Raw genomic sequence first — 13,472 nt, forward strand, 5'->3', positions numbered from 1 at the left:
TCTTGCCTTGAGCACACTTTATCATGTCCACATAATCCATAACCAAATGCTTAAAAGGTCCCTCTGGTACCAGTATATGGCCAATAGGTGTCGCTGTTCCCTTTCTAACGTTATGCTTAGCACATATCTCACATGAAGCTAGAAACTCATCAACCATAGCATGCAGATATGGAGACCAATATCCTTGTTGCTTGATTTTCCTCACAACCTCTCTTCTAGCACAATGGTCAAATCCATGAGCATCTGAAATCAAAATGTTCAACAACGCTGTAGGAGCTATGATCAGACCTTCATGTGAACGCAAAATACTCTGTGCATCCTTCTGAGCTCTCCTCTGGAGCCACATAGAATGCTCATACGGTCTGCTTGCTGTTGAATCCGAATAATATCCTCCAACAGAGGCCGCGGTTCTATAAGGACTATTGACACTTAGATGCTTGCTTTGCTTCTAAGTCTGCTATTTTGTTACCCTTAGTGATATAATCATTTCCCTTTTTATGGGCTTGACATTTAATGATGGCCAATCTTTTTGGTAGCATCATAGCAGACATTAGCTTACTTATTTGTTCAGCATGCTGAATGGGAGTTCCATCGCTTCTTTTAAACCCTCTTTGTTTCCACACTGCTCCAAACAGATGACATACACCATGCAAATAGGCTGAATCTGTAAAAATATTTGCCACTAGTCCTTTGGCTAATTGGCAAGCAGCGGTGAGTGCTTTTAGCTTGGCTAACTGAGCCGAACACGGTTGTGAACAGTGCTGAGACAAGATAGGTTTAAAATCTTCTCCATCCTTCATTACTACTGAATACCCAGTGTGACTTCCGACATGGTCTCTAAAACTAGATCCATAAACGAAGTAAGTGACTTCTGCTTCAGCTATAGGTTTAGACTCAAGATCAGGCCGTAACCTGGTAAATGACAATGAATTCGCCACACAATCATGAGCCACTCCTTCAAAAGCTAAAGGAATCAAATTCAGCTGGATTAACTGTGTCACACCTCTTTATAGTAATGTCAGGATATGTGAGCAGTGAAGAATATGCTAGAATGCGAGCTTGAGTAAGAACAAATTTCCCTTGTTTTATTAATTCTACCACCTTATGATGTGTGTAAATGGTTACTGGGTAACCCATAGTCAAAGTGGATGCTTTGTCATATGCATAATGTACTGCTGCAAGTCCCTGTTGGTAGCAAGGCGGATAACCTTGTGCTACATTATCTAGCTTAGTGCTGTAGTAAGCTAGGGGCTGTTTTCTTCTACCACTGCAGGTTTCCTGCATCAACACAGCTGAGGCATATCCATCAGCTCGGTTAGCCACATACAGATAGAACGGTTTGGTATAATCAGGTATACCTAAGGTAGGTGCTGTCTGCATTTCTTTTTTGATGGATTCAAAAGCTAACAGTGCATCTGTGTTCCACTTTAAGGGAGCACTTAGATTTTGCACTCCTTCTTCTTTCATTATCTTCCTCAGTGGAGCTGTTTTCACCTCAATCCAGTCAGCACTGAAACCTGTTAAGCCTAGGAAGGTCATCAACTGTTTAACTGTTTGTGGTAATGGTGCTTTACTTATGCCTTCTAACTGGGTAGGCGCTATGGCTATTGAACCATGAGAAATTTGCCGCCCTAAATATTCAACTTGGGGCTTGCAGTATTGCAACTTAGCTTTAGACACTTTATGACCTCCCTGTGCAAGCTTGTTGAGCACTTTAATGGAATCTCTATGGCATGCTTCTAAAGAGGATGAGCAGATTACGAGATCATCCATATATTGCAGAAGGTTACTCTCCATTATTAAATCTGATAAATCAGCTTTTAAAACTTGATTAAAAATATTTGGTGAGTGTTTGAATCCTTGTGCCATTCTACAATATGTATATTGTTTACCCGCATATGTAAACGCAAACAAATACCTACTCTCTTCCGCCACTGAAATACTGAAAAAAGCTGAACAAAGATCAATCACAGTGAAGTACTTGGCATCGGGAGGGACATTAGTCAGCAGTGTGTGTGGATTTGGAACATCAGCTGGGTAATCCTCAGTTATATTATTAATTGCACGCAAATCATGCACAAGACGCCATTTATTTGTACCTGGCTTGATCACAGGGAAAATTGGAGTATTGCAACAACTGGTTGTCTCTTCTAGCACAGATGCTTTTACAAGGCCTTCAATAGTGTTCTTTATTCCAGCTTCTGCCTCAGGTCGCAAAGGATATTGTCTTATCCTGGGCAGTTTTACATTTGGTTTAAGTTGTACTTGAATTGGGCTGGCTGACTTAATTAGACCTACATCTGTATCATGCCGAGACCATAATTCAGGTGGGACCTGACTCTCCATGTCCCTATACAATTCCTCCTCGGCAGTATCAACTACTTCAGATGCTGATGTCATTTGGGTTTGTGAGTTGCTGCTAATTACCACTTTCTGAGGAGTACCAATCAAGTTATTACCCCACAAGATTTTGATATAGTTTTTATCTGCAGAATGAAAAATCAACGGGTTTACGGTTGATTCCCACTGGACCTCTTTAGCTTTTTTCATCATTGGTCCTAAGTCCTTTGAGCTGTAATTTTTTCCTACATACAACGTCACATGAGGAACGGAATCGGTTACATTAAACCACCTTTTTACAAAATCACACTCATCTACACTGATAGCTGCTCCTTGCTGGCCTATGATGATGTACTGTGTGATTAACTCAACCTTGTTCTCTCTTGTCTCTTTCTGCCATGTCTGTTCTAAGTCAGTATCCTTAGTTGGGTCATAAATCATTGTGCAGTGGAAAGCCGAACGAAGTAGCTGTGCTTCAGGAATTTGTGCTTCAATGAACTTTCCCCATTTATGGTTTATTTGACTAACGTCTTTTTCCAGCTGTCCTACCCAATACACATTTGCTTGTGGCTCAATCATTACCATTTGATTTTTAATACCTTTCATGTCAACATACACACCTTCTGGGGAACACCATATTTGCAGTCCTAATTTACATAAAGCATCTCTTCCTAATAAATTTACCGGTGTCTGACTTGAAACTAATACAGGTAGGGTCACACTTTTGTTGTTAGTTTGTAGACGGACTGGAGCGGTCATAGGAATTAACTGCTTTTTTCCAGAGAATCCTACTGTCTTGGCAAATTTTCCAGACATGGGGAGATGTGACGCATGACTTAAGTTTAAGCATGTATAAACCGATCCTGTATCAACTAACATGGGTGTACTTTTACCGTCTACCTCAATGTGTAACATGGGTTCTTGTTCTGCACTAGTTGTTAAAATAGGTAACTGATTCTCCCCTGTAGGATTCTCTGGGCACCCCTAATATCCCAGTTTTGGACCTTGGACTGGGCCTTGAACCTGATCTCGAGGAGGCTGTTGCCACCCCCCTCCCACCGCACCCCTTTGGGCTTGGGGCCATGGATGGGAAAGGCAGTGTGATCGGTTGTGTCCAGCTTGTCCACACCCCCAACATACGCCTGGGGGAAAGCTAGACTGAGGGTTCCTTTGTCCTCTCTGTTGTTGATTGGCTCTCCACTCCCTCGGCCCTGGCTTTTGAGTGAAAATGTTAATGACAGGTCGCAGGCATCTGGTTTGAGTTTGGAGAAAATGCGGCTGGTGCTGTCATCGCAGTAACTGCAGCTGGCTGGACTGTGGGTGATGGATTGCTTGGGGCCCTCATGGACATTTGCTCTGCTTCCTCTGTTCTTAGAGTAGCTTGGACTTTTTTCTTGTTTTTCTTTGTTAATTCTTCAAGCTGTAACTGAGCCAGTTTTCTTTGCAGCTCTTTTTCTTGAGCTTTCAACCTCTGCTTATTTTTTCTATACTGTTCAACAGCATGTGTGACGTGATCACAGAACTCTTTGTGTGATTTAGAAGTTAAGCCGACCACATCTTCCAGTTTACTTTTCACTGGTTGAGGCATGGCATTTACTATGGTTTGTCTGAACAGCGTAGACAACAATGCATCTCCTTCTGGATCACTTTCAGTCTCTTGCTTCCATCTCTTTAGCTGCTTCTGGATGTACAGAGTTGGATTCTCTGTTTCCTCCAACTCTTCCCCCTTTAAAGCTTTTGGGTCCACTCTAGCTGGATATTCAGTATGCAAGGCTTGCCACACAGAAGGACGATAAGCATCAAACACAGTTTCATCCATATGGTATGTATCTATGGCCTCGCTCAGGTCAGAAGCCTGGAGGATCTCCTCCAATTTCCCTCCGCATAAAATCTTCAAACCGACAAAAGCTTGCCTGAGGTCTCCTCTTCCAAGACCTTAATCCATTTCCCTGCACCCTCGTGAATGTTAGGGAGGCGGTTGACAAGCCCCTCGAGATCCTGAGTTGCCCATGGTACATATTGTCCCCGTGCACCTTTAATTAAAATTGGAAATTGTGGAGCCAGGTCCCTAAGTCTCCCAGTGTCCCTTCCCAGTTTCCAACTGCCCATGTTAAATGACAAATCCTCTTCACCCCCTTCCTCTCCACTGCACAAAGGCCCACGCCCAGTCCTTAATGTTGTATCCACCTGTATCTGACTTCTTACTGGTGTTTTAGCACTCCTGTCTGTTCTCTCTCCACTTGCTTGCACCTCTTCCCGTTTTTCTAACTTATCTTCCTTCCCATACAACCTTTTCACTCTCTGTAGATCTGCCCTTACTTCCTTGTAACAATCTAATAGTGTGCTTTCTTCCCTATCCGTTTTTCTATCCTGCCTCTTTCTTGACTTCACACACGACTCTCTGTAGTCTCCTTCTAAATCTACATGACCTTCCATTTCCATCTCACGAGAAACTTCCACCATGCTTTTAAGCATAGGGAATTGACCTTCAGTCTGCACGTAGGGAGGAGGTGTGACTAACGTTTCCCCTCCATTACTCTGGGCCTCACTTCCTGACTTTCTAGACTTTTTTCTAGCCTGCTTTTTCTGTTTTACCACTTCCTCCCCCTCCTTCTTAAACAACGCTAGGACCTCTCTCTCCTGCTGTCTTTTCGACTCTCTCTGTACACGCTTTTTCTCTCTTGCTGCCGTTTTATAATTTCTGATCAAAACTTTCATCTCCGAACACAGTGTCACATCAAATGACCCTCCCTTTGGCCATTTAGTAATCAGATCTTTAGTCCGCTTTTGCCATTTATTCGAGACCTTAGTTATGAGATCTGCACACAAAGGATGTTTCAGCACTAATATCTTCTCTGGAGAGGCTGCCATTATGCTTTATAGCCTACGTCACCACAACTTAGTCGTACTTTAACTTGTGCCTATGCACTTATTTAATGAATAAACTTTACTTACAACAACATCCAATATTGTATACTGCCAGAAATATCCACCTTCCTTAACAAGCTTAAAAATGATAATCACTTCTTAATGTACAATATTACCAAAAGCACAGTATTTTTTATACACAAACACTTTTATCAATAACCGAGTAATGGCACAGTATTAATATAGGGTTCAAACACACTCACCACTCCACACTATTTATTCATTTATTTATTTATTCAGTCCTAGGCTTAAGCATTCATACTTTGTCCCTCTTTTCCTGGAAAAATAGGGCTTATTCCTGGCATACTTGTCCCCTTTACTAATTGGGGCTCATTAATACACTCACACGTGTCCCTTTTATTGAGTAATGTTTATCTATTTAGCTCTTTATTTAGTTATTAACCTAATAAGGGCTCATACACACACACGACTCCGGTTAGGCAACAAGCTGCCCCCCTCTGAGGGTTGTACACACAATTCCCTCGGGAGGTCCAGGCCTGTTTGCTCGACACAAAGCTTATGGTTTCACTCAACCAGCCTCTCTCTCTCAGACACACTTAGGCACACATAGAGCTCTCACACACTCAAACAGTACTAGACAGACACAACATCAATTAGACACAAACAATTGCAATTGCATTCAACTTAATGGCACAAAATAGTGCTCCACATAGAAAGTTATGAAATAAAAGCCACAAAAACTCATACAATACCTTTTTTGGGTGGCTACACAATGCTTATGATGTACAACCGTACATTCCTCATAGGAAAAGATATAAATTTTAAGGTGGCTACAAAGTGCTTACGACACCAAAAAGTGTTCCTCATACGAAAGGGTATTCTTTTTATTAATTGTTGCGTATCCTCACACAAACAATATTACTAATTAAGCGCAACTCCGTATTAACTTGCTTTCCCCTATTGCCATCCAATCAAGGCCCACTTGACAATGAGTACAAATTAATATCAAGACTATCTACCTTTTTACATTGCCCTCTTAGCAACTTAAATAGACACTCAAATGCGCTCTCTCATACCACCTGTTATTGCTGCCATCAATCAATGCCCTCTTGACAACAAAACAGACAAATGCAATGCTTATATTATCAATTTACTATCAGTACAACAGTTAGTAAGCTGATGCATGCATTTCTTTCTGGAACCAAAGCCCATGTAGAGACTACTTAATTTGGAGAGGTCTTTATCAGGTGTCCTTACCACCACGGGTTATCCCAGCAAACAACACAAACTAAGTATATAAGCAAAAGTTGCTTACCTTTTTTAGGTGGCCACCTGTTTGTGCTGCCCGCCAAGGATGCCCACGGTTATCAGCCACACCTTTGCCCCTTCACCACCCTGCTCGCAGCGGCAAGATGTTGTGAAAATTGATTGAAGACCCAGGCTTTGGTTTCAGAAGATCTCGACCTTTATTTATCATGCAATAACGGCCGGGGGAGACTGCAGAATCGCAACACGGTCCCGTCGGCTCCCCACTTATATAGTCAACCAGGACAAAAGAATTCATTCTACATGCAATGATGTCATCCTAAACATCTGGGGTTCATTAAGCTTCCCCAGTCTAGGGGGCCTCAACGTATTTATCAGATTGCTTATGCAAGCAGAATCTTAGGCCTATACGTGCAGCTTCGCACGCACATTTCTGAGTACTTTCATATGGGCTACCATTTATTCCTTAAAAGTAAGTAAAGTTACATAAAATCAAATAAAATTTACTTCCATACTATACCCCACGTGTGTTGTGAAGACACGCCCCACAGAACTGGGAGGGCAGGCTCAGCAGAGATCATAAGCATTTAAGGGAACATGTACTGAAATAGGTTGCTGAGAACAGAGCTAGTTTTTACCAGTTAAAAGTAGTGTTTTTTTTACACAACCATTGAGAATTTTTAATTAAGTATATTACAAACTTTTCATTAGGACCCTGAAGATCATATTAACATTTAATGAAAAATGTTTCTGGATGACCCCTTTAAGGCAGGGGCTAAAAGCCGACAAAGGAAAAGACGAGTAAATGAACAAATTCTTTGATGTATTAAGTTCGGTACATCTCTTTTTTTTTAGGGTTAATATATGGTGTGTTTTGCAGTTGCTGGAGTCCAGGTATAGGGCCATTCAAACAGATGCAGAGAGAGAACTGTGGCAAACTGCAATGAGGATGATGCAATTGTTGATGTTGATAATTGTTGGGTTCTCCATCTCACAGGAACCCATTGTTGTCTTAGCTTTATTCACAATTGATATAGTTAGTCTGTACACCAATATACACACAGAAACAGGCTTTCAGACGGTAGCAAATTGTTTTTCCCAACATCCGGATTCAATTAGGCCAGATATAGAACTTCTCCAGTTGCTTGAAAACAATCTTACAAATCTTACATTTACCAATTCAACTCGAAAACAAATAATCTGTTGTCTCTTAAAAACAAACTCTCTCTCTTAAACAACAGCGCTGGGTACATCTCTCCGTGTTGGGTCGCTTGCCGGTTCCGGCCTTATACCGGCACCCATGATCCGACGCCGCTTCCGGGTTCTCTTGCGCTGCGATCGCGCATGCTCGCGAGAGCTTAACCCTGGTACCAACACTTGTCTATTAGGACAATTGAAACCATATAGGGCATATTCCCGTGTGCAGGTGAGCAACATCAGCTCCTTAACCCTTTCCCTGCTATTTAAAATGCCCCTTTATGTGGCCGCGCTACAACGTGTGCATACAAAAGAAGTAGACACTTTACAGATTCGATTAATATATAGATCCTGTCTGTACGATCAAAACTGAAAGTGTAATTTAAGTTCTTATTGGCGTCATCAGTGTTTTTTTTGCACTGTTCTTAAACTTTTATATTTTAACATGTAATTTATGTGTAATTTGTGATAACAGCTATATTTTCTGTTATAGTGACTGCAGTAATGCTGCTAAAAAGTCAATTTTAATTGTTTAGGCCTAATAAACTGTTTAACTAAAAAGTGAATCTTAATTTTTTTGTGTGTCAAATACATTCTCAAATAACCTAAACACTGAAAATATATACCTTATTTTGTCCTCAGATTCTTTCTTGCAACTCTCCTCTCTCAGTCACATACCTGTCTGATGGCTCATTATGCAGATAGGTATGCAGCCCTTTTTCTTCTCAGGTGTGAATCATTGTATTAGTAATGATAGTTCACGCCTTCTCGCATAGATCCTTTACACTCAAAAAGTGACTTAAAAAATGTTAATTACTATATTGTTTTCTGTGAGCAAGTATACAAGATTATTTTCGCATCATTTTGAAGCAAAAACACTAGTCCACCAGCCCAGTTCTCAAAAAGTCTTGTGAACAAATGTTCTGTATGAGTTTCATGGCCTTATTTAAGCTACTTTTATTTTCACAAAAAAACTTACTAACCACGCATAATATTTTTTCCTAAAAAATGCAAACACACAATCATTTTTGTCATGTAATATTGTAGAACAATTTGTGCTGATTACAATACAGGTTTGTCAATAATATACAGATGGAGCCACGCCAAATAGCCGCGGCCGTGTGAATGGCGTACGAATGGCGTACGGCTGCCCTATGCACGCCGTAATCCCCCCTCCTTTTTCTTCGAGAAAGGCGTGTCAAGATTTCACAGTAAACACGCCCATTCAAGCCCTATTTATGCATTTACCTGGTTCCACCACTAGATGGCGCTTCGTTCTCAAGGACACGTTAACACAAGCCAGCAATTTAGCTGCGCTGAGTTGCAATCACGTGATTTTAACAACCCGCTCCCACCCCCGCCGAACTGACGCTGCCAAACTGCACTAGAGATGAAGATGGCGGCTTAATGGACTATTCGCGGTAAGTGGTGTTTTAATTTATAAAATTTGTTTGGGATTAGTTTACAGTTTATTTCCCAGTTTAGTTTTTTTATCGGCCATTTTGAAAATCACTGGCAGCACCAGCAGCGGTCAGATGTAACTTTAGATAACTTAATGATCTGTTTACCAAGTCTGGAGTTAACATTACAGCTTACTGTCAGTGTCACAAACTCACAATGTCACTCCTCTTTAACTAAAAAAGACACTAAAGCTTTAAAAATACTCTTAATGTCCCTATTACAAAAGGCTGCACTACCGAATGAAGAGTGTTTGTGCTTTATAAAAATGCCTTTAGAATCTGACCGCGTGCTGTCTGGATAAATTCAGCATTTATTTATTCTTTGGGTAAGAGTTAATCTGCAGGTTATATCTGTGAATATAATGTGATGCAGTTCATGAAGGACACAAGCTGAGGATAGATGTACAGGAGCTCGCGAGCTAAACGTTTATAACCACGTTTATATTTTTCTCAGTTTGGCCGTGACTTTGCGCGGTAGCGCGAGCGCTTAGTTACCAAGATGGATAAAAACTCTGAAGTGTTTATCAGTTAAGGAGTGTGAGGAGGGGGAGGTGTGTGTGTGGGGAGGTGTGGGGGGCTTCAGTACTGGGTAAGTTATAGTTTGGCTTCAGAGATGAACTAATATATACGAGTGTTATATCGCCTAACTTATTTGTATGAAAAGCGCATTTTAATTTAATGCAGACGATAATACAGACAGACCGGGGTTAACACTAACAAAGTTCAATGGTTAAAGTTATCCCAGTTTATTTACATTCCAGAATTCCCCAAAACAGTATTTTACACACTCTGTGGTGTAGGTTTACTAATATCTTTTATATTTATTACAACTAGATATTCTGTAACGTTTATTTATCCTTGTCTTCACTAAATACTCCTGTTTTCTTTAATCAGAGCTCCGCCCTGGAGGATTGGGGGGTCAGACGGATGACGGTTGGCCTTTTGGAGCTACTGGAGGAGCCTGAACAAGCTGTTGAGGGAGCTGTAGGAGGGATGACGTCACAGTGCAACAGCTTTAAAATGATGTTTGGTCAGGTCTACTGTATATTCTGAACATAGAATTGCAAAACGTCTGATACTTTAAGGGGAAAACAAAGAATTAAACAGTTCCATCTTTAATATATATATATTTTTTAAATGATATTTTAATATAAAAGAACCAGATAGAGACTGATAAGCAGCTGGTGTTATCCGGGTATTTTAATGACCTTTAAGCAAAAATTTAACATGTTTTTACCTGTTTTATACAAATTAATGTTTTACCTTTGACTAGTTTTGGAAGAATAAATTTTATTTTTAAAGTCATGTGTGCGTGTTTTAATTGTTGGGGGATTGTTTGTGTATTTTAAAATACATTTACTTAAACCAACAACTTTAATGTGCAAAAATGGGACCCGACGTTGTTTTAAATAGTCAAAGAGTTAGGCTAATAATAATGATAATAATAATAATAATAATAATAATAATAATTATTATTATTATTATTATTATTATTATTATTATTACTGGTTATAGAAACAAATTAAAACAACAGTTAAACACTTGATCATATGTATCTGTGCTAGTTTGTGACTATGTGACCCATAATAATTTTTTCTCAGTATAAAAGTTTTGGGGTTTTTTAAGAACTCCATTAAAAGAGCAAAGACAAACTTAGAAGGAGTGGAAGGTAAGAAACCTCAGTGGAGAATACTGACTAAGACATGGTGCTAATTGCTCTGTGTGTGTGTGTGTGTTTGGCGGGGGGAGGGGTACTTCGGAGTCACTTGTCTTTGCCCAAATGTTTGTGTTAAAGCAACGGAGAAATGCCGGAGCGCGCGCACACACACACACACACACACACACCTCTCATCCACAAACGCTTTAACTGTTGTCTTGTAAATCGTTGATTAAACCTATGAACACAGCTGTTCAGCATCAGTCCTAAACACAAGCGCAGGGTCTGTTTTTGTCCTTAATTAAAAGACACCAATATGTTAATAATTTACACAATGATAGCATGTTGTTTATGTTTAATGTTTATTTTGCGGGAAAAGGTAATAAGCAATATTTAAAATAAAACAAACCAGGAAGTAAGTGTTTCATACATTAAGGTGCTGTGTATAACCAAGTGCCCCAACAGACATAGCAACAGTGTAAAGTGTGTGCGCTGTGGGGGATTGGAAGGTGAACGAAGATAATCATTTACAAGACAAAAGACGTTCAGAGGTGTGTTATGCCCTAAACCCCCCCGGCACGGATTGCCCCCCATTACGCAATCGCTATCTTCAAAGAAAAGCCGCCGCCCCTTTTCATTTAAATGCTATAGCGAGTGTTTTTTCTTTCCCTCCGCTCGGTTTTGTGAACACAGTTGCGTTCAGTAACACGATGGAACCAATTACCTAAACAGCAGCAACAACAACCATTATGATCACACTTTGTTGAATTTATATTGCTTAAATATTTCGCAGCTCTGTCCTCTTTGCATTGCTACGTGTTTATTTATTTCCTTCTCGCATCGCACGTATAATGCACTCTAAAATCAACACTATCAAACTTGGAAATGATATAATATCAAATCAAACATCACGTTATTAAAATTAACGAATTTGTCACTACTCTTCTCTCATGCAGCACGGCTAAAAAGATAATAAAAATTACACCAAAGTGCTGCAGGTTTGGTGTCTGTGAGCTTTTCCTAATCAGAGTTACACGGGGGGCATTTTGTGGCTGCTCCAGTTACACTCTACTTAGATATTACACAGAGGGGAGTTAATTTTTGTTTTCTTCATCCTAGCTTAATTTCATCTCATGAAATAATAGTAAGTTTTGGAGTTTTGGTATGAGTTCATCTCCCCAGCCAGTGTTGGGACAGGGTAGCATCATGGCAGGATTGGTGTAACTTTTCTTATCTTTTTAGCCGTGCTGCGTAAGAGAAGAGTAGTGACAAATTCATTACTTTCGTTACTAGACATGGTCTATTTTGTCTGCAAGTGAAATACATCGATACGTTAATAATTTACACCACGATAACATTACTGCAGAAGTATCTAGAGACGTGACTTTGAGACGTTCACAGTATATTCGAACCGTATACAGTGTTTATTTTGCATAACATTACAAAACAGCCATGTCCAATATAACAGTGCATCTTTAATAAGCCGCATTGGTTTCGAGTCAGTAGTAAAATGAACGAAAGACTGAGAAGCCCCGTAAACTTGACCCTGACAATAATAGTCGATCTTATATTTATGTTTATATATATATATATATTTAAATGTTCGAATTAACGTTTCAGAGTAGCCTATATAATTTGTCTTGTCATCACACAGACACACGTACACACACGAACAAATAAAACATGAAATCGCGTAAAACCAAATGAAACTATGGCAAAAATATATAAGCAGTAAAAATTACAGTTGTATCCTGTAGGTGATCCTGTGATAACAGGCGCTGACCCTCTGGAACTGTTTAGTTCTGTTAGTATTGTGTTCAAGTGTGAATGTTTATGGGGATTTAATCTGTCACTGCTGCCGCATCTATTCACCGTAGTGATAAGTGATTAATGCCCCATCAGATCTTTGATGGGGAAACGTTATGCTGGTTAAAGACATACTGATCCGTATGAACAGATATTTGTTCCAGATATTATGCGTTATTAATCGATTTGTTATGCCAAATTTTGACTATCAGCGAAAAAAACATCAGCGAAAACATCAAAAATATAACGAAAACAAACTCAAGCAGAAGTTCAAATTCAAGCTTTACTTTGCAGTAAAATATTATCTACCAGTGTATTAAACGGAAATAGATAAAATACACCGTAATGTAAAATACTGTACATAGCCCGCATTTGTATTCCGTACCTACAACGACTGGTATAGATAAATTACAGATGTTACCGTCTTTAAGTATTATTAAGGATGTCGTGAAAAATATTGCAATAAGTAGTTTTATTAATTAATTTAATCATTAATTAAAATAGCATAAGCATCATGGATTGTGTATTGAGTGATTTAAATCTGTTTTATGAATCGTTTTTTATCCCTCTTTTTTACCACATCATCTTTTTATGAAACTATGTTGACGTTAGTTATGTTATATATATTAAATATAGTAACCGGCTGCTTGGACACTGCAGAAGCAGTCAATGCTCCATCTGGCGGAATTATACAGCATTGCAACTATCTTTTTAGAAAGCGCATGGGGGCGTTTATGGGGCGGGGCATCGTTAACTACGTCATCGCGGGGGATCACATTCCGTGCACGGATCGATCATGGTCCTGTCACGGCCCTGTCATGGACCTATCATGCTCCAAGCGGCTGTTTGACGTGGCT

This window comes from Clarias gariepinus, chromosome 12 (assembly GCF_024256425.1).
Source record: "Clarias gariepinus isolate MV-2021 ecotype Netherlands chromosome 12, CGAR_prim_01v2, whole genome shotgun sequence".
NCBI lineage: Eukaryota > Metazoa > Chordata > Actinopteri > Siluriformes > Clariidae > Clarias > Clarias gariepinus.